This window comes from Protopterus annectens, chromosome 1.part1 (genome assembly GCF_019279795.1).
Source record: "Protopterus annectens isolate FY-2018-M chromosome 1.part1, PAN1.0, whole genome shotgun sequence".
Lineage (NCBI taxonomy): Eukaryota > Metazoa > Chordata > Ceratodontiformes > Protopteridae > Protopterus > Protopterus annectens.
Genome location: NC_056726.1, coordinates 580,669,452 through 580,689,318, shown reverse-complemented (window position 1 = coordinate 580,689,318; position 19,867 = coordinate 580,669,452). Strand labels below are relative to the sequence as shown.

Here is a 19,867-nt window from a genome sequence, read left to right as displayed (position 1 = left end):
TGTAAGCTGCACAAAGAAAAAAAGAAGTTATGAACTCACCATAACGTTCCATGCAAGTTGTTCATCTCGCCTTCATTCTTACTGATGGGTTTGGAGCCGATCCTCGGCTCTGACTCGGCCAAATACAAAACCTCGAGGTCTTCACCAAGCTCGAGGCCTACTCCCTATCCCATGATGCCCTGGTACTATCCTCAGATCTTGTTTGTTGCCAATATATCATATGCCACTCATATACCAAGATTAGAAAAATATATAGATAAGAGACAAGACAACCATGACATACTTGAATTCTTGGTCCTCAAGAAGTCTGGAAAGGGGTTGGAGGGTGGGAAGTAAGAATGAAGGTGAGATGAACAACTCACATGGAACTTTATGGTGAGTACATAACTTCTTTATGTGAAGTTGTTCTATCTCGCCGTTCATTCTTACTGATGGGTAGCTTCCCAAGCACCATCTTTCTCGGGTGGATCATGGGAGGATGTTCTTCAGGACAGTGGAACCAAAGGAAGACCTGTCCCTGGAGGCCTTGTCTACTCTGTAAAGAGTAATGAAGGTACGAGGCCTTGACCAAGTAGCTGCTGCACATACAAACTCTAATAGTAATTTACAGTAAAGGCTGATGAAGTAGATACAGTTCTAGTAGAGTAGGCCTTTATCTTCTGCTGTAACGATGTATTCACTGAACTGTAAGTGAAGGAAATAAAATCGGATAACCATTATGATAAAGCGGTTTCCGCCACTGGAGCACCTTTTTTAGACTCTGAAAAGGAGACAAAGAGCAGTTCTGTTTTCCTGAAATGTCTGGTCCTATCTAAATAGAATCAAAGTTGTCTGTGAACATCAAGTTTGTGCAGCATATGTTCCATCTTATTAGAGTATTTAGGGAAAAATACTGGCAATTCAATAGACTGGTTGAGATTTGTCTCTGAGCAAACTTTAGGTAAAAATGATGGATTAATTGTAAGTGAGACTCGGTCATTATGAAAAATCAAATAAGTGGGTTTAATGGACAAGGCCTGCAACTCTGAAACCCTCCAAGCAGAAGTAATAGCTATTAAAAATATGGCTTTCCATGACAGATATTTCAAGTCACAAGATAAGGCTAGTTCAAAAGGGGGTAAGATGATTTGGGAAAGAACAAAATTTAGATTCCATGGCATAGCTGAAGCTTTGATGGGTGGTATCAAATGAACAGTACCCTTAACAAAAGGCTTTAGAGAGTCTATGTGACATATTAGAACCCTGGTCACCAAGATGAAAGTTAGAAATTGCTGCCAATTGAACTCTAATGGTTGCTGCAGCTGCCCCTTCATTGAAAAGTTTAGTCAAAAACTCTAGAATGGATGAAACTGAAGCACGGTATGGGTCAATATTGTTCTGAAATGTCCATATAGAAAACCTTTTCCATTTACTAAGATATAACTTCCTGGTAGACTATTTATGAGAGGATGTTAAAATATGCTGAGCCGCAGCTGAGAGATTGTGAATCCTGGCTATGTTTGGAATTGGAGCAGCCAAGCTGTCAATTTGAGGAACTGAAGAATGGGATGAAGTGCCCCTGATGAATGAGTCGGAAGATCTGGATCTGGTCCAAAATCCAAGGTTCTTCCAACAGATGAGGCTGCAGGAAGAGGAACCAAATTTGACAAGGCCAGTAAGGGGCTATTAAAATGATGGTCCTTCCCAGAGCCTTGGCTTTCTGTAAAACTTTGGGTATCAGAGGGAAAGGAGGGAAAGCATAAAGGAGACCCAGGGGCCAATTATGTACAAGTGCATCCCTTGCGACATCCCCGGAGGGGGGATTAGGGCAAAGTAGCTGCTGCATTTTGTGTTTGTTGGAGGTGCAAAGAGATCGCAGCAAGGCTTGCCCCATCTACGGAATATCCTTTCCGATACTTCTTCTTTTAGGGACCACTCGTGAGGCAATAGAATTGCACTGCTCAGTTTGTCTGCTGTCACACTGGATCTTCCCGGGATGTGCGTTGCTATCAGAAAGCGCTGGCTGGAAGTTGCCCACTGCCATACTCTCAGGGCCTCTTAACATAGGGGATAAGATTTGGTTCCTCCTTGTTTGTTTATGTACCAGACCACTGACATACTGTCTGTCTGAAATGCAATGGTTCCCAGAGGGAGAGAGTCTTGAAAGGACTGCAACGCTAGAAGTACCGCTCTCATCTCCAAGACACTGATATGCAGATGAGCCTCGTGTTTCCTCCACGTGCCTTGGGCTGTTCTACCCTAATAATGCCCCCCCCAATCAGGGAGGTGTCTGTGGTCACAGTGGCTATAGGACTGGGTAGAACAAAGGGGTGACCTAGAGTTACTTGGTGAGATGTCAGCCACCACTGAAGGTCCTTCTTGCATGAATTCATTATGATTGTGTGACACTGGAAGTTCTTGAAAAGACCATTGCGTGAACAGGAGCCACTGCAGTACACTCATATGCATCCGACCTAAAGGAATCGCAATGATTGCTGTCGCCATTGTCCTAACAATTTGAGTACCACTGAAACCAGGGCTTTTTCTCTCGGGAGCAGCTCCAGGACCTGTTTTCGCAGAACACAAACTCTTTCTGGTGGAAGGTTTAAGGTCATGGTAATGGTATTTAGCTCTGCTCCTATAAAAATGGTATGTTGCGATGGAGACAAGGCAGATTTTTCTGAATTTATGGTAATCCCCAACTGACTGCAGACGTTCAAAGCTGTGTCCCATGCGTGTATGAGTTGATGCCTGGTGGTGGCAGTGAGGAACCAGTAGTCTAGGTATGGAAACACCTGGAATCCCAACCATCTCAGGTGAGCTGTGACTACTGCCATGCATTTGAACACACTGTGGGCTGTAGCGAAACCAAAGAGCAGAGCGCAAAACTGATAATGACTGACTACCAGCCGGAAGCGCAGATGATCCCTGGATGGCCTGTCCATTTTTGTATGGTAGTATGCATCCCAAAGATCTATCGAGCACATCCAACTGTCTTTCCCTAAAAAGGGAAGTATTGACTGAAATGTGACCATCCGTAATTTTGTCTTTTTTTTACCGACTTGCTTAGTCTGTTGAGATCCCAAATGGGCATCCAGTCACCTGTTTTCTTTTGAACTAACAAGAACCTTGAGTAAGTTCCGGATCCTCTCTGGTCTGCTGGGACTGGATGAATGACTTTTTCCAGCAACCTTTGAATCTCTGTGGCTACTTGTTCCCTGTGACTGGGTGGAACGCCCAGGATTTTTCTTATAGCGGGGAGTGGCAAAGGGAATTGAGTATCCTCTGGATATGATGCTTTGTACCCAGCTGTCTTTTGTTATTTTTAGCCAGGGGTCTGGGTACAAAGAAAAGCGTCCCCTGACTGCCTCCAGAGATGGACAGGCAGGCCTCCTCTCAGGAGCGCTGATAGGGCTTCCCAAAGTACTGGTCTCTGTTGCCCTGATTCTGCGGACCCCCTCTGCCGCGTGGGCAGCATCTTCCATTATTACCCCCTCCTCTGCCTCTAGAGGTGGATTCACCACGTGCACCTTGGAAAGTTTCTTGAGTTTTACAGAACCACATCTTCCCTCTCTTCTGAAGAATCTTTCCTTCTTGCTCACACCTGGTAAGCATTTCCTTCACTTTGGGTCCAAAAATGGACATGCCATCAAAAGGGGTGTTAATAAAGAATGACGTAAAGGGCTCCGCAAAGGAACTTAAGTGCATCCAGAAATGTCTCCTAAGAGCAATTCCTGTACCTACTGCCCTACTCATTCCATCAGCTGCATACAAGACCAGATACATGGAAGAGTTTACAATAGAATTAAGGGTAGTGAGCTGGGATGTTAGCTTCTCCGAGACCACCACAGCTACTGAACCCTGTAGAGTATCTCTTAGTTCTTTCAGATCTCTTTGCAACCTAGTAAAGTGCGTTAGATAGTTCAGTGATCGGAGAGCAAAAGTCGCTGAACTAAACATGTGCTTACCATATCTGTCCATGATCCTAGAATCCTTATTTGGAGGATGGACAGACAGACGTTTGACAGTTTCTTCTTGGTGGCTATCGCCACCACTATAGCATCAACAGGCACTCCTTTGCTCAGGAAGGTCTTGTCCTGGGGGAAGTTATAAATTTATTAGGCCTCCTACGGACAGGCCCCATGGTATCCGGGGACTCCCACGCCATTCTAGAGACTAGCTCCATCAGCTCATCAAAGGGTGGAGACACCTAAGTGGTGGAGGGCTGAGACCCAAAAGCCTTCAGGAGGACCGACTCATCATCAGTAGGGTTAATGGACTTCCAGCCACCTCTCTGCTTAAGAATTTCCAGGATATCTGCAAAGGAGATATCCTACGAGGGGAACCGTGGGGACACTTCTGACTCATCTAAGTCAGTGTCTGAAGTGACCGATTGCTGTGAGGAGTCCAGATACTTCCTCTTGCAAAGTCTCTTCCTGGGAACCTCTTCGGTGGGGGCTCCTGGAGAGGTCTCAGAAGAGCAGGACTCGCCCAATGGGGCTTCCTGAGGCTCAGGATCTCTATGCTTTAGAGGGACATGTAATGTAGAGGTAGACACCAGTGCTTTATGGGAAGGAGTTTTGCTAGTTCTAATGGTGTGGCTGGAGTTGACAATACCCTCCTCGTGACATCGAATGCCCCTCGGTCCTGATGCAAAGAAACCTTTGGATGCGAAAAAATAGGAGATTCCCTCGGAGCCAGAACGGCGAGCTCCAAGCCCAAGGTAGGAGATTAGCTCAACCAAGCAGAGGCCCCGAGAGGCAAAGTTGGAACCAAAAAATCTGTTAGACTATCCTCCCCGGACCCTATCGGCGAGTGTCAGCCCCCTAGACCCTTCGGTCAGCACTGAAGATGTCAGGGTAGTCGGAACAGACAGACATGAAGCAGCCGTGGGTCCTGATGGCTCCACAATCATCAGCTCCGAGCTCTCCAGCTCCGCAGCCTCAAGTCAGATCAGAGGAGGAACAGAAGAAGATGGAAGGGTTTTTGTTGGTTCCGAAGTCCCAGGAATGGGCCCCGAAAGAAGTTTGGCCAGCGCCGGTGTCTGCAGAACCCTCTGCACCACACGATCCACATACATGTCTGACAACCTACTTGAAGACAGAGAAGATGGAATGGATGAAGCCACTGACTGTAATATTGGTGAATTTAAAGTAGGAGACACCGGCTCCAGTACTGGAGACCGGCTCCTAACTGTAACAGCAGTCAGCTCCAAGGGTGGTGGAGCTGATGTTGAAGACTTATCCATTCAGGATTTGTTGGTCGACGGACTCTTACTCGGCTACGACAAAAGTACAGTTTTGTACCTACCATAAATGTAGATGTTCAAGTGCTAATACAGCTGCAGTCATAACGGATGGGTTTTCCTGCCGTCAGGCAGGTCCTCGGTCAGCCGAATTCCAAAGTCCAGGTCCGGCGTCGGATGTCATCGCTTCTTCCCTGACGTCAGTGCGACAGGGGTATAAAAGAACCAGCAGACGCCATTTTCTTCAGTTTTTCTTACCCCAGATGTCAGGTGCCCCCAGAAGGAAGGCAAAACATAAATTTATGTAATAATGCAATGCAATATAATCATAAAACAGTAGTTGCAAGCAAATACACCATAAAAGAATACCCCAATCAGGTTGTATGAGGAGGTGTTAGCCATTAGGTCTGTCCCAAGAGGGGAAGGAGGGAGGGAAACCTGGACTGCAGCTGTATTAGCACTCGAACATCTACATTTATGGTAGGTACAAAACTGTACTATGTTCATCGTGCATACAGCTGCAGTCATAACAGATGGGTAGAATCCCAAAGCTAAAAAAGGGGTGGTAGGCACTAAGAGGAACTAGGAGGAGCCAGGATGCCTTGCAAGACTGCAGTGGCAAAGCCCGCTCTAGATTTGGAGTATAATGGTAGGTGATAGTGCTTGGAGAAAGCATGTACAGAACTCCAAGTGGCTGCTTCCAAAATATCTTTGGTAGGAACCCCCCCTGAGGAAAGCTGTAGAGGTAGCTGTGGCCCTTGTGGAGTGAGATCTGATGCCTGTAGGTACAGTCTTACCATGAAAAGAGTAACAAAAGTGTATGCAGTGGGCTATCCATTTTGAGATTGTCTGTTTGGAAATAGGCTTCCCTTGAGCACCTGTAGCATAGGACACAAAGAGTTTCTCTGATTTTCTGAAAGGCTTTGTTCTGTCCAAATAATAACAAAGCTGTCTGTGAATGTCCAAGGAATGTAGTAGTCTCTCCCCTTTGTTTTGTGGATTAGGGTAAAAGGTAGGTAAGTGGATAGCCTGATTCAAGACTACCCTGGATACTACCTTTGGCATAAATTAAGGATTGGTTCGTAAGGAAACTCTGTCCTGATGGAAAATGATGAAAGGCTGCACAGCCATGAGGGCTTGTAGTTCCGAAACCCTGCGTGCTGAGGTGATAGCCAGAAGGAAGGTTGTTTTCCATGACAAATATTGCAGTTCTGTTGATGCAGCAGGCTCAAAAGGAGGCAGGGTCAGTTTTTCCAGGATTAAATTGAGGTCCCAAGCAGGTACTGGTTGCTTCCTTGGGGGTTTTATATTCTTAGCCCCTCTGAGAAACTGTCTTAAGAGAGGGTGAGAGAATAAAGGAAGATCAGTGTTGTATTCTGCAGAAATGGCTGAAGCATGGACTTTGATGGAGGAGAATGCAAGTCCATTGCTTAGCATCTCAGCTAGGTACTGTAATATTTGAGGTAGATTCAGTATTCCAGGATTCTGACCCTTTTTCTGATTCTAGGCACAAAACCGTTTCCATTTTGTGGAGTAGGCTTTTCTAGTAGAAGGCCTTCTGGCCTCCAAAATGACATCCTGCACCTCCTTGGAGAGTAGGGTCTGTTGTGAATTTAAGGAATCCTCCATGCGGCTAGATTGAGTGTTTTCAGCTGACTGTGAAGAGTTTTGAAGTTGTGCTGAGTCAGTAGAAGAGGCATTAGAGGCCGGATCCATGGTGGGGAATGCGTCAGGCTCCTCAGGAGTGGGTACCAGTGTTGTCTTGGCCAGTCTGGAGCAATGAGAATCATCTTTGGTCTGTCTGCTCTGGCTTTTAATAGAACTTTGGGCAGCAGAAGAAGAGGTGGAAAGGCATAAACTGTCATTGTTGTCCAACTGAAAGAGAGTGCGTCCACTTTCCAGGCCTGTGGATGAAAAGTCCTTGAGCAAAAATTTGTCAATTGGTAATTTCTGTGGGTGGTAAAGAGATCTATGTCTGGCCTTCCCCATGCTTGAATTATCTTTGTAAAAACTTGAGGATGCAACTTCCATTCGTGTGGATCTGTCATATTTCTGCTTAGGTTGTCTGCCAGCGTGTTTTCCTTGCCTGGCAGGAACTGTGCTTGAAGTTGGATTTGTAATTCCAGAGCCATGTTCCAAAGAGACATGGCTAGCCTGCATAGGGGATATGAATGGGTTCCTCCCTGTTTGTTTATGTACCACATCACTGTGGTGTTGTCTGTCCTTATCAATAGCTGGCCTGGATGCAGTAGGTCTTTGAAAGCCATAATAGCATTTATTACTGCTAGCATTTCCTTTTGATTGATGTGTAGGTGCTTTTCTTTTTGGGACCATTTGCCCTGAATACACCGATCTGTCATGTGCGCCCCCCCAGGCGTAGTCCGAGGCGTCTGTTGTGATGACTTGATTTGCTTGAGGCTTGCAGAATGGGAGACCTATGTTTCTTTGGCATGTTTGAGCCCACCACAGAAATTCCTTTTGAGGACATGGAATCAGTGGTATAATTGTTTCCAAACTGTGGCTGTGTTGAGACCTTAAGTTTAGGTACCATTGAAGTTTCCTCATATGCAGCTTTGCACATGGGATTAGCAGGATGCAAGATGCCATGAATCCCACAGCCTGCAGGATTTTCCTTGGAGTCAGCCTGGTGAAGGTTGCCATTATTCTGAAGTATTGAGTTAGTTGCCCTTGTTTCTCTGGCGTGGGGTAGGCCATCTGAGTGTTAGTATTCAAGCTGGCACCCAGGAAAATTATTGTTTGAGAGGGTATTAGTCTTGATTTCTTTTTGTTGACTGTGTATCTCAGAGAATTCAACAACATTATTACAAACGCCAGGTGTTTCAGAAGTATGTGTTTGCTGTCCGCTTGGATCAGGCAGGCGTCCAAATATGGGTATATTTGTATCCCTTGAAGTCTGCAGAAGGCAATTACTGATGCCAGGCATTTCGTAAACACTCTGGGCGCAGTAGATAAGCCAAAGGGCAATGCAGAGAATTGATAATGGGTTGAACCTGCAAGAAATCTGAGGTATCTTCTGCAATCTTGTCTGATTGGGACATGCAGGTATGCCTCCTTGAGGTCCAATGTTACCAGCCAAGACTCTTTGCCCAGCATGGGAAGAAGCTGCTGTAATGTGAGCATCTTGAATTTTGGTACGAGTAAATATGTGTTTAGGATGGATAGGTCCAAAATAGGTCTCCAATATTTGCCCTTCCTTGGTACCAGGAATAGTCTGGAATAAAAACCTTGAACCTGTTCTTGTGCAGGTACCTCTTGAATAGCTTTCATGTCCATGAGATCTGAAATTTGTTTTTGTGCCTCTGCCCTTTGATTGTGTGGCAGGTTTGGCATGCCTCTCATTTTTGGAAGGGTGTGAAAGTGGAATCTGTAGCCTCTGTCTATAATGTCCAGGATCCATTTGTCTTTTGTGACAATATGCCAATTTTTCGAAAATAACGCAAGTTTTCCGCCTAAAGGTGCTGCCACTTGAGCCTTGCTTGGCATGCAAAGGGGAAAGTCATTGGATCTGCTTTCAGAATGGCTGTGAACTATCCTCACCACCTCTTGGTGTAGGTGCTTGCCATTTTCTGCCTCTAAATGATCCTTGAGATTGCCCTCTAATCCTCGGGCGCCTGTATCTACCTCTTTGAGGTCTGTCCGTGGCTGGAAAGGACCAATTTTTTGAAGGCCAATTTCTACTGAAACGTGGAGGTTTTGATTTTGCCTTTTCCTCCATTTTCTTTAATACCTCATCAGCTTTAACACCAAACAATACATCTTTTTGAAGAGGTGCATCTAGTAATTTAGCATTGACATGATCTGGTAAGGTTTGCTCTTTGAGCCAAGCATGTCTACGTATGACTGATCCTGTAACAGCAGCTCTACATGAGGCCTCTACAACATCAAAACCACATTGCAAGGTATGTTTACCCACTTGCTCTGCACTATGCAACAAATCCTGCAACTCTTTCAAGTCTGGTTGTTCAAGTTGTGACATTTTGCTTTTCAACTGAGATAATAAAAACTGTTGATACTTTAACATATGGAACTGACAGTTTAATGCCCTCATGGTTAAGGTGGCCGAGGTGTATACCTTTTTCCCCCCACCTTTCTAAAGCTCTGGAATCTCTCTCTGAAGGTAATGGATTTTTGGCAGTGGAGGCCTTAATTCCCTTGGGACCCTGTGAAATAGTTTCTGGGTCAGCCGCATGGCTTTTGTATAGAAATTGGTGTGAATCAAGAACCCGGTAATACCGGTCAGGCTTGTAAAGAATCTGGGTTAAGGCTGGCCTCTGAATATACATCATCTAGTATGTCTAAGACAGGAGGGATAGCCAGAGGCCTGTGCTGAGGGAGAAGAGGAAATCCCTGAGCCTTTTCTTGGAGTCTGAGTAATCTTGACCTTCCCAGTGGAAGTGTTCCCTCAAGGTATGCAAGGTTTCCCCAAAAGAGTAGTCCTCAGGGGGGGGAGACAGAGGGAATGGACTCCTCTGCATCAGAATCTTCAAAAGGGGAGTATGATGGTTCCTGGTCTTCAGAATGTTCTGAAGTAATGGAGGCCTGTTCCGAGGAAGGGTATTCTTCCTCCACTCTGGGCCTTTTGTCCAAGGGGGGGGGTTGAGAACCCCTGATAAGAGTAATCAAATCCTCAGCCATTTTGAGCATCTGCTTTTTAGGCATGGGGCCTTGAGAGGGTCCCTGTGGAGCTGGTCTTTTAGTATGCATGGCTGCTTTAGATTTAGTGAAAGCCTTAATGGAAAAAGAAGAAGGCCTGAAGACACCTTGAGAGGTGGCAGGCCTGTCTAAACTCTGAGTTTTCCCGCCAAGAGTGGCTTCGGTATCTGTAGTCGGAGTGTGGGCCGAACAGCCTGCGACCTCGGGCACAGAAGACACCGCTAATGAAGTGTCATCGGTAGTCAGGGGCTGCGTAGGCGCCTCGCTGAGAACCGGAGCACCTGTAGTCGGCTTTAGCGTGGTATCGGTAGAAGTCTCGGACCTCGTACGTTGGTCCTTATCTTTGCGTCTTTTACTCAAAACTGGAATCGGAGTATCCGACGACATAATGTAATTAAACTTTTTGCCAAAATAGTGTTGGGCGAACTCCACCCGACGCTTAATAATGCGTCTGTTGAATGTAGCACAAAAACGACAGGCTGAGAAGTCGTGGTCTGGGCCTAAGCAAGGAATGCAGAGGTAATGGAAATCCTTATGCGGTATTTGCTTCCCACATGAAATGCAATTATTAACTTTGTCTGACATCGGTCTGAGGCAAGAAAAGTTTCCCCAACGGGGTACTTAGCTTTCAAGAAGACTTCGGTTGAAAAATATTCGTAATATCAGGAGCTGGCCGACTGGCACTTGCGAACTGCTTCTGCTTCGGGCACCGCGCGGCAAGAAAGACTGAAGAAAATGGCGTCGGCTGGTTCTTTTATACCCCTGTCGCACTGACGTCAGGGAAGAAGCGATGACATCCAACGCCGGACCTGGACTTTGGAATTCGGCCGACCGAGGACCCGCCTGACAACAGGAAAACCCATCTGTTATGACTGCAGCTGTATGCACGATGAACATCCAGAAGATTTAGAAAGTTTGTCACGGTGGTCCTTGTCCAGTTCCTGTTGAAAAGAGGATTTTAAATGACCTCTATCAATTTCTTTTTATGCTCATGCAACATCCTAGCATTAAACAAGTGACATATCGAGCAGTTCTCTTGGAGGAGAGCCTCCCCTAAACAATAAACACAAGTAGAATGTCTGTTATCGACATTTTTTTGCCCACATTTTGGGCACTTCTTGAAGTCAGACTTGGAACGCTTTACCTCTTTCTTTTTGTTGTTGAAACATGTCTCAGATAACAAACAGATATATATATATATATATATATATATATACACACATATGTGTGTGCAAAAATGCAAAAACACACAGAGTTACAAAATAGGCTTGTAAGACCCACAACAGAACTTATTAAACAACTACCTAACTACTAGGCCCTAAAACTTGGGCTCGGAAACACAACAGCAATCAACTCTCTAATTCAAATGGGTTCCTCAGCACACACTAAAAGAAATGAACACCAAAACAAGCCTTGAAATATAAGAGGCTTTGAATAACACCTGATAATTTAATAGACTAGGGTAGGGAGACATTTAAGGCTGAAAAACACAGCCAGAAACAGACTACTAGCACACAAGCACGTAGACTTATTTACTAACTAGCTATAACACGACAAGATAAAGAACAAGATAAAGAAAACTTATTCACTACAATATCTAACTAATCTAAGACAACATTTTAAGTAAACATTAAGCAAATATTAAATATGAAAATTAGACTGGTCAGAACTTAGTGAAGCACTCGCAATCTGTCGCAGTGGCAAACAAGATCAGAGGATAGCACCAGGGCATTACAGGATAGGAAGTAGGCCTCGAGCTGGTTGTAGACCTCGAGCTTTTGTATCTGGCAGAGTCGGAGCCGAGGATCGGCTCCGAACCCATCAGTAAGCATGAACGGTGAGATCGAACAACTTCATATTAAATGTTTTCTGGACCTACAGTATCATACAACAAGAGGAACCAAGGAAGATGGGTACGTTACTAAAAGTTCATATGCTGTTTCACATAACTATGGTAAGTACATAACATTCGTATCTGGAAACGGAAGGTTCATCCTCTAATTGCAAGAAGATTCCGCAGCTAATCTCTTTGGACAGTCTGCTTTACGAGAGCCTACCGCCTGCAAAACAGGCTCTGAAGGAAGACCTAGGTTTGGATATTACATCAGTTTATAGTGCCCTGCAAAAGTGTTAAAATATAATCTTATAAAAATGTTAAAGATGTAAGGCGAGTAAAAAAAGTTGTTATACACTCACCACAATGTTCCATCTGTCTTGTCCATTTTCATTCTTCCTCAACGAATGGGATCGGACTTGTCCACTTTCTACAGATTCTAGGATCCAAATCTTGAGCTCCTCTCTTACCCATAATACCCCTGACTATTGCAATACCTCAGATCGAGTTTGCTGCTATGTTACATCTTCTTTTCTTCTTTTTCCTTCGGCTGTCCCCATAAGGAGTCACCACAGTGGATCAATTGTTTCCATTTCTTCCTGTCCTCTGCATCTTGCTCTGTCAGACCAACCACTTGCCTGTCCGCTCTCACCACATCCATAAACCTGATCTTAGTCCTTCCTCTTACCTGGCAGCTCCATTCTTAGCATCCTTTTCCCAATATACCCAGCATCCCTCCTCAGCACGTGTCCAAACCAATGTAGTCTTGCCTCTCTGGCTTTGTCTGTAAACCGTCCAACCTGAGCTGACCCTCTAATATACTGATTCCTAATCCTGTCCATCCACGTCACACCCAGTGAAAATCTTAACATCTTTAACTCTTCCACGTCCAGCTCAGACTCCTGCCTTTTTGCCAGTGCTACTGTCACCAACCAATATAACATAGCTGGTCTCACAACCCTCTTACAGACCTTCCCTTTCACTCTTACTGGTACCAGTCTGTCACAAATCACTTCTGACGCTCTTCTCCATCCTGCCTGTACTCTCTTCTTCACCTCTTTTCCACACTCACCATTACTCTGAACTGTTGATCCCAAGTATTCAGTCTCATCTACCTTCACCAACTCTACTCCCTGCATCATCACCATTTCTCTATCCTCCCTCTCATTCACACACATATATTCTGTCTTAGTCCTGGTGACCTTCATTCCTCTCCACTCTAAAGCATATCTCCACCTCTCCAAGGGCTCCTTAACCTGCTCCCTACTCTCACTACAGATCCCAATGTCATCTGCAAACATCATAGTCCATGGGGACTCCTGTCTGATCTCATCTGTCAACTTGTCCATCACCACTGCAAATAAGAAAGAGTTTAGAGCTGATCCTTGATGTAATCCCACCTCCACTTTAAATGCATCAATCACTCCCACCACAGACCTCACCACTGTCTCACTACCCTCATATATATCCTGTACCACTCTTACATACCTCTCTGCCACTCCTGACTTCCTCATACAATACCACAACTCCTCTCTAGGCACCCTGTCATATGCTTTCTCTAAGTCCACACAGACACGACTGTACTCCTTCTGACCTTCTCTATACTTCTCTATCAACACTCTCAGAGCAAACACTGCAGCTGTAGTGCTCTTTCCCAGCATTTAATCATACTGCTGATCACTAATAATCACCTCCCTTCTTAACCTAGCTTCCACTACACTTTCCCATAACGTCAAGCTGGGATTGATCAATTTCATCCCTCTGTAGTTACTACAGCTCTGCACATCACCCTTATTCTTAAAAATTGGTACTAAAAACACTTTCTCCACTCCACAGGCATCCTCTCACTTTCCAAGACGGCATCCTCTCACTTTCCAGGATTTCATTAAAAAATCTGGTTAAAACCTTCACGGCCATTTTTCCTAAACACCTCCATCCTCCACAGGTACGTCATTGGGTCCAACAGTCTTTCCATTCTTTATCCTCTTCATAGCTGTCCTTACTTCCTCATTGCTAATCGGATGCACTTCCTGATTCACTGTCCCCACATCAACCAACCTTCTCTTTCCCTCATTCTCTTCTTTCATCAGCCCCTGAAAGTACTCATTCCATCTGCTCAACACTCTCTCCTCACTTGCGAGTACATTTCTCTGATTATCCTTTATCACTCTTACCTGCTGCACATAATTCACACCTCGGTCCCTCTGTCTAGCCAAATCGGTACAGATCCTTTTCACCATCCTTAGTATCCAACCTTTCATACAACTCTCCATACGCCTTATCCTTAGCCTTTGCCACGCTCCTCATCTCTTTATACTCCTGTCTACTTTCTTCAACTCTCTGACAATCGCATTTCCTCGCCAACCTCTTTTTCTGTATACTCTCCTGTACTACTTCATTGCACCTCTGTCCAGATGTCACACCAAGCACATTTCCAGCCATCTCCCTTACCAGCTCTGCTGTAGTTACCCAGCTATCGGTAACTCTTCACTGCTACCCAGTGCCTGTCTTAACTCTTCCATGAACTCCACCTCACTATCACCTTTTTTCAACTTCAACCATTTGATCCTTGGCACTGCCCTCACACTCCTCTTCTTGATCACCAATACCATCCTACAGACCACCATTCTGTATTGCCTAACTACACTTTCTTCTGTCACCACTGTGACACCCGTGCCCTGACCCAGCAATCAAGAAGCCTCAATCCTCACCACTAACACCAGTAAGGGGCGTCTTATATAGGAGGAAAGGATAACAAATACACACAGTAAAGTGCAATTTCCCTTAAGAGCACACAGAAATCAGAGTCAGTCCGGGGCTGGTCACTCCCTTGCTCTCCAGGTCCCCAATAAGACTCCCCACTGGCACAGCTATACGGTCCAGATCTCAGCCTAGTGGGCAAGCTAAAACCTCCATCACCCTCTCTGTCCAACCAGTGCTTCATGTCCCTGCCCAAGGAGATGACTAACACACACACTTTGAGATGAGAGTTTTATACAACCACACAGACACTCCTGGGGAAGGCTGGCACAAGTCCTCCAGCTGCATCCCTTTTACCCAGACTATATGGTAGAAATCACTGCCACCACCCAGCTAATAATTATCAGCTACTCAAAGGCCCTTAAAAGGGTGTCCAATTATTACTGTGCAAGATTATTATCCAGTTGGTAGTATAACTAAACAGCCAAGGCTTATTAGAGTGACTTGGTACAGGATCACTATATACATGCAATGTACTCTTAGAGCTTAACTTATCTCTATACAAAACAGACACAGTTGAAAGGTTTTAAAATATTTAATAATAAATAATAAAAACACAAGACAATACTTCTTACTACACAGTGCAAGTCAAGAGTTCAGAGATCACAGAGAAATATTTAAAATAATTCAGTAGTACAGCTCTGACATCACAGAAAAACACTGCCTAATCTTTCTAGTTTCTAGCGATTTCTAAGAGAAAACAGAAGTCCAAGATAAACTTGCATGTAGAGCAAGACAGTGCTGATGAGTTGGATAGTCAAGACAAAAATGCTTAATGCTCTCGGATTCTCTCCACTTTTAAAATCACATTCCTGGTTCCCATTACATCATTTTTCACACTTCCCTGGGTACCCAGGCTAACAGAAACTACATTTACATTCTTTAGTAAGCTCATACCAGGTCAGGAAGCAAGCCATAAAGGACATTTATACATGCAAATTCTGGCCATGAACTCTGGACTTAAAACAATAGCAAGAATTCCTTCACCTAACAGGCCGGAGCCAACTTTAAAGATGAAAGACAGTTATAAAATGCTTGACTTAGCTTACAGCAGAGTGCGCTGTTGTTGCATTATTTTCCAGTTCCGCGTGTAACACTATTTTTACCATTTAAGACAACAAGCCTGTGGTTTACATTAATATTTACAGATGACAGAATTATCTATAAAACTTTATCTGGCTAGGCTGGCAGCCTTCACATCCCCCCCTCCCCCAGAGAACTCAAGCAAGTTTTTCAAGTGACCCTTGAGAAACGCTGCTTGAGAGGGTTAGTCTATATGAGTATACCTTACCCCATTCACCGTCTTGACAGCCCATTTGCATTGCTAATCCCACTGCAGTGCTGCACAGACATGAAATATATGCTTGCAACCTCAGGGCCCATCTTAGCAACTTAGCATTTTGCTGGCTGGCTCTGTTTAACCATGTTAGGGGGTTATCTGTCATAACAGTTAATTTCCTTCCATCAGATAAGGCTGAAGTTTCTGTAATGCCCACACAGTGGCTAGACATTCCTTTTCTACAGCTGCATAGCATTCTTCCCTGGGTTGCAGCCTATGACTGAGATAAACCACTGGGTCCTCTTCCCCCTCTGAAGAAATCTAGCCAAGTACAGCCCCCAACCCATGGTTTGAAGCGTCCACCTGCACAACAAATTCTTCGCTGTAATCTGGACTGGCTAACACAGGGGGTCCTCCCAAAGCTTCTTTAAATGTCTGGAATGCCTGCTCACATGCTGGGGTCCACACTAACTTATCTGGCCTGTTCTTCCTTGTCAGGTCTGTGAGGGGAGTAAGCTATGGTATTATAACTGGGGGCGAACTTTCTGTAGTACCTTGCTGTCCCTACAAAGTGCCCTTACCTGCTTTTTAGTAACAGCTGCAGGCCATGCCTGAATGGCTTCCACTTTGGCAGGTTCTGGCCTTATCTTACCACTCCCCACTCTATGTCCTGGGTAGGAGACCTCTGCCATACCCACTTGACATTTGCTCTACTTAATGGTAAACCCTGCCCTCTGTAGTCTGTCCAGCATCTCCCTGACATGTTGAAGGTGTCCTGGCCAGGAATGGCTGTAGATGGCAATATCATCTAGGTAAGCAAGGGCAAACCCTCCTGCTCCTGCCAAGATATTCTCTACCAGCCTCTGGAAAGTTGTTGGGGCATGCTTCATGCCAAAGGGAATCTTTGGGAACTTGTACAAGTCAAAAGGAGTCACAAAGGCTGACTTCTCTCTAGCACTGGGAGTCAAGGGCACATGCCAGTAACCCCTGGTAAGATCAATGGTTGTAAGATACTTAGCCCCACCCAGCTGCTTTAGGGACTCATCATCTGTCCTAGGCATGGGGTAAGCATCTGACTCTGTGTGACTAATTTCCTGTAGTCTACACAGAACCTGGTGCTACCATCCTTCTTTGGCACTAGCACCACTGGGGAAGTCCAGGGACTGTTGGATTCTTGAAACACCCCTAGTTACAACATCTCCTGAACCTCGTCCCTCAGAGTCTGTTTGACTCTCTCAGGCACTCTATAAGGGGCCTGCCTAATAGGGCTTTGGGGTCCTGTATCCACCTGGTGCTGCCTCAGATGGGTGCACCCTAGTTTCCCAGTGAACGTGTCCCCAAATTCCTGCAACACTGTTCGGATTTCTCGAACCTGGGTAGGAGATAGCTGCTGGGACATTGCTACCAGCTCCACGGAGGAATCAGCCCAAGCCTCACTGAGGAGATCAGTTCCCAGATCTCCCTCAAGACACTTCCTGCAATCCACTGCAAATGCTCAGCAAGAGGGCCTCCCTATCATCGTAAGGTTTCATCATGTTAACATGGTACAATTTGTGCCCCTGCCTTCTACGTAGCAGATCCACCATGTAGTTAACATCACTTACCTTTCTTACCACCTTGTAGGGTCCCTCCCAAGCTGCTTGCAGCTTGTTGTGTCTGACAGGAATGAGAACCACTACCTGCTGCCCCACGGCATACTCTCTAGCTCGAGCATTCCTGTCATACCACACTATTTCTGTTGTTGGGTTTCTGCCAGGTTCTCCTGGGCCAAGCCCATGAGTTTCTTCAGCCTTGTCCTGAGGTTTAGGACGTATGCCACAACAAACTCTTTATGAGACTCACACTCACCTTCCCAATCATCTCAAAGTAAATCTAGAGGTTTAGGACGTATGCCACAACAAACTCTTTATGAGACTCACATTCACCTTCCCAATCATCTCAAAGTAAATCTAGAGGTCCCCTCACCCTATGCCCATACAGCAACTCAAAGGGTGAAAAACCTGTGGATTCCTGGGGATCTTCTCTTTAAGCAAACAGATAGGGCAAATATAGATTTGTCACACTCCCTCTTAAACTGATCTGCAAATGCTCGTAGCATGGACTTGACTTCAGAGTTTAACCTCTCAACAAGACCATTAGTCTGGGGGATTGTAGGGGTCTTCATGTGCTTCACCCCACAGGACTTACACAGACAAGCCAGCAGGTCTGACATGAAATAGTACAGTTTTGTACCTACCATAAATGTAGATGTTCGAAGATCCACATTGCTGCAGTCATAACCTGTGGGTAGTCTGCTGTCCTCGGTCGGCCCGAATACCAAAGTGTTAGGCTGGCGTCGGTCATGGTCGCTTAGATCTGACGTCAGTACGCCGTGGTACTAAAGCGCATGACCGACGTCATATCCTCAGTCTTTCTTGCCCCAGATGTCAGAAGGCCCTAAAAAGAAAGGCCATAGCCAAAAAACATCCAACCACCCATGTACAAACCATATCTACAACCCAAACCACACAACCACCTCAAACTACAGTGGGGAAGGAGGGAGGGAAAATTGGACTGCAGCAATGTGGATCTTCGAACATCTACATTTATGGTAGGTACAAAACTGTACTATGTTCTTCATCTCACATTGCTGCAGTCATAACCTGTGGGTAGAATCCCAAAGCAAAGGGAAAGGGAGGTTGGCAAAATCATAAAGCATTGGGAGCTGCTAACATGCCCTGCAACACTGCAGTGGCAAACCCAGCCCTAGATTTGGAATAAAGAGGGAGATGATAATGTTTAGAAAAAGTGTGCACTGAACTCCAAGTAGCTGCCTCCAAAATATCTTTAGTAGCTACACCCCTCAGAAAAGCAGTAGAAGTGGCAGTAGCCCTAGTGGAATGAGGCCGGATTCCAGCCGGAATCTCCTTACCATGATGAGAATAACAAAAAGCAATACAATGACCATTCCACTTAGAAATAGTTTGTTTAGAAACAGGTTTCCCCTGAGTACCCAAAGCAAAAGAAACAAACAACTGTTGAGACTGCCTGAACCCTTTAGTTCTGCTCAAATAATAACGCAACTGTCTGTGAATATCCAAAGAATGCAAAATCTTTTCCCCTTTATTTTGGGGATCAGCATAAAAAGTAGGCAGATGAATAGACTGGTTCAAGGCCACATTAGAAACCACTTTAGGCATGAAGGTAGGGTTAGTACGCAAAGAGACCCTGTCCTTATGAAATATTAGGAAGGGTTCAACTGCCATTAGAGCCTGTAATTCAGATACCCTTCTAGCAGACGTAAATAGAAGTTATGTCCTTACCATAACGTTCCATGTGGAGTGTTCATCTCGCCTTTGTTCTTACACATGGGTTCGGAGCCGATCCTCGGCTCCGTGTCGGCCGCTTGCAAGCTCTGCATCGAGAAGAAGCTCGAGACAACCTAATACCCACAATCCCCCTCTGCCTTTACCTCAGATCTAGTTTGCAAGCAAACCAGCAGTCAGAGAGAGAAACACTCATGCCAATATCACATATGCACAGAAACTAAGAGTCTATATATATACATATATATATATATATATATATATATGTATACATGCCAACTATATATATACAACAACTGCCATGCAGAAGCAGAATGCCCCAGACCAGGCACCAAAAAGAACGTTCTTCCTAAGGGTGGGAGGGTGGGAATGTAAGAACAAAGGCGAGATGAACACTCCACATGGAACGTTATGGTAAGGACATAACTTCTATATGTGATAGTGTTCAATCTCGCCGTTTGTTCTTACACATGGGTAGCGTCCCTAGCTCCTTGTTCCTGAGGAACTCACGGAAGGACGTTCTTGAGCACAGTGGAACCAAAGGTTGCCCTGTCCCTAGAAACCTTGTCTACCTTATAATGAGAAATGAATGTATGTGGTTTAGACCAAGTAGCAGCCGCACAAATAGCATCTAGTGGTAGGCGAGCTGCATGAGCCAGGGATGTAGACACTGACCTTGTGGAATGTCCTTTGGGTTTGTGCAAAAGAGTTTGATCTGTAGAATCATAGACATAGATGATACAATCAGTTAACCACTTAGAAAGAGTTCTTTTAGTAAAGTACAGTTTTGT

At 45.1% G+C, this 19,867-nt stretch overlaps 1 protein-coding gene across 1 annotated transcript in view; it reads right to left on the bottom strand.

Annotated features, from left to right (window-relative positions):
* The window catches only part of PAIP1 (poly(A) binding protein interacting protein 1), a 1,589,139-nt gene that overhangs the window by 1,339,036 nt on the left and 230,236 nt on the right, over nucleotides 1–19,867 (bottom strand). The gene's annotated exons all lie outside the window — the stretch shown is intronic.